The sequence below is a fragment of the Coptis chinensis genome, chromosome 3 (assembly GCF_015680905.1).
Source record: "Coptis chinensis isolate HL-2020 chromosome 3, ASM1568090v1, whole genome shotgun sequence".
Classification (NCBI taxonomy): domain Eukaryota; kingdom Viridiplantae; phylum Streptophyta; class Magnoliopsida; order Ranunculales; family Ranunculaceae; genus Coptis; species Coptis chinensis.
Genome location: NC_141458.1, coordinates 26817178 through 26819564, shown reverse-complemented (window position 1 = coordinate 26819564; position 2387 = coordinate 26817178). Strand labels below are relative to the sequence as shown.

Sequence of the window (2387 nt, the reverse complement as noted above, 5' to 3'; positions counted from 1 at the left end):
GCCCCGATTCTCGCCCAAAACATGGCTCCAAGCCCATGCACGATTTTTAGATCTGGATGTATAAAAACAAAAGCTTAGCTCTTTGTTAATGGTAGCTAGTTAGACCTAAATTAATATATAGAATTCTAGATCTAGTTTTATTAATTAAATTAAGTTTTAGTTCCATTTCAATTCCTGTTTTAGATTAAATCTTTGAATGATTGTTCTTGATTGATTAGATAAATAAAATAGTTAGTTGTCAATTTCAAATTTTGTCATTTCCATTCTAGATCTAATTTAAATTCTTGTTCTTATTCCATTCCAGTCATTAAATTAGATTCATTATTGTTTAATTAAGTAATTCTCAATTTCTTACATTATGTTTAGTTTAGATTCAATGGGAAATGTTAGTTTGATGACTCAAGGCTAAAACCTCCATTAGAGGGGTTGATGAAGCCTTGATGAAAACTTAGTGGTTAGTATAGAATTGGTTGTAGAATCTATTCCACTCTAGAAGGTCGTGTTTTGCCATGAGAATGGGTTGTCGACCTCACATGCTAGTTAGTATCCGGTAGGAATGCCATGAACACTAGGGATTAGACTCGGAATTCTTGCCGTGAAAACGTAAGAATCGAGATACGACAATCTATACTAGGTTATTAAGTTGGATTCGAGGTGGATTTAATTCCCCTCTATTTCTTTATCTAAAGTCAACAATCGTATTTCCATAGCATTTCGTAGCTTAAATTAAAATAATCAATTTCATATTGCATCGTAGTATAATTCCCCCTCGTAAAACTCTCATAGACTTAAAAACGACTAATTAGATTAGAAAACAATTCCGTGCTAGAGAACTAGGAGTGGAACGAACTTCCTACTCCACTTAGTGCAATTCGCATCGAGAGTAGAAGCTTTGATAATTGAGTGTAAAAGGAAATAGTTTTAGTTTACTTCACGTTGTGTATTCATCGCTTCATTTAGGAGATAAACTACTCATTTTACGATTATCAAATGGCGCCGCTGCCATCTTAGTTGCACTTTAGCATTGTTTTCATAGTAGAAGTAGTCATTTTTAAGTCCCATTAAACCCACCCACCCTTGTTTGATTCATACTGTGGTTCTCCGTTTCAGATTTGAAAAATTCCGCGAAAATTTACATTGAGCGCGACCGCCCCCAAGGTGAGCGCGACCCGCGCTAAGTTACTGGAATTTGAACTACCACTGAGCGCGACCGCCCCCAAGGTGAGCGCGACCCGCGCTAAGTTACTGGAACTCGACTTTACAATCGAAGCGACTCAGCGCCCTATCTGGCCCCAGCTACTTTAGCTGAAATTTCCGGATTTCCCGGGTTTGATTCGAACTTCGAGTTGTCAAGTTTTTCGTGTTCTAATCTCTTATATACACTGAACACGCCGCACACAAGACGCAATTCATAAGCGAAGCAAGGACGCTTATCGGTATTCCTTTCTTCCATACCTCGCATTTCCAGGTTAGGGTTTTCTACTAGTATATCGAGAATTGTTTGGAGTGTTGCATGTTTAGTTAAGCTCAACTTCGCCTTGCATGAGATTAAGGTCCGGTCGAACAAAAACAACAAACGTAATTACCGCGGCAACAAACAAGTCTATCTAGTACACCACCCACCCACTACACCTCTAACTACTATCACACACACCATACCGATAATGGTGAAGAAAGAGAGACTCGTCTCTCCGACTTTTACAAAGCCTTGGCGATAGCCCTAAATCTTGCATCATTCTAGCGGACCGATTGGGGATTTTTGAATCCCCAAACATATTTAATTTGTTACCCGTTTTCATGGGTTAGACCATGAAAAACCTTATCGGCTACATCGTAGGATTGAACAAGTCCTTACAACATTCCATCATCCTACGGTAGGTGGAACAAATTAAACCGGAGGGTATTCCCTTTCACATTAGCCGATAAAGGCGGCGCCTTGGTTAACTGCCCAAAGCGCTAATTCGTGGACTCGTGGGCTAAACTTGTTCACCGTTTATGGAACATTTTTACCCACCCCTAAAAAACGGATGAAATGCTTTCCAAGATTCATTTTTTCCGACAGAATCCTCATGAATCATTTTCTGAGGCATGGAATCGTTTCACCGATCTCCTTATAGAGTGTCCACATCATAACTTAGCGAAAGACACGTTAGTTCGTGCCTTTTTCAAAGGTCTTCTACACCACCATAAAGAAGTCCTTGACATAATGAATAGGGGTAGTTTCCTAAGTAAAGGAGCCTCGGGAGGCCTACAAATTTTTTAGAAGACCAAACTAAACGGAATAATAATTGGGGGTAGTGATGATATCCCCGCCTAGTTCTTCTTCAACAAGAAAGGCCACGGTATGTTTGAGGCGAAAACCGATCCGAACTTAAAAATTTACTCGA

The 2387-nt window shown here is 39.4% G+C and overlaps 1 non-coding gene across 1 annotated transcript; it reads right to left on the bottom strand.

The window, feature by feature from the left end:
- Positions 1 to 2032: 2032 nt before the first annotated feature.
- LOC147508917 (small nucleolar RNA R71) lies at positions 2033 to 2136 on the bottom strand. The gene has a single exon (XR_015219613.1). It is a non-coding gene; the product is annotated as a small nucleolar RNA R71 (small nucleolar RNA).
- Between the last annotated feature and the right edge of the window lie 251 nt (positions 2137 to 2387).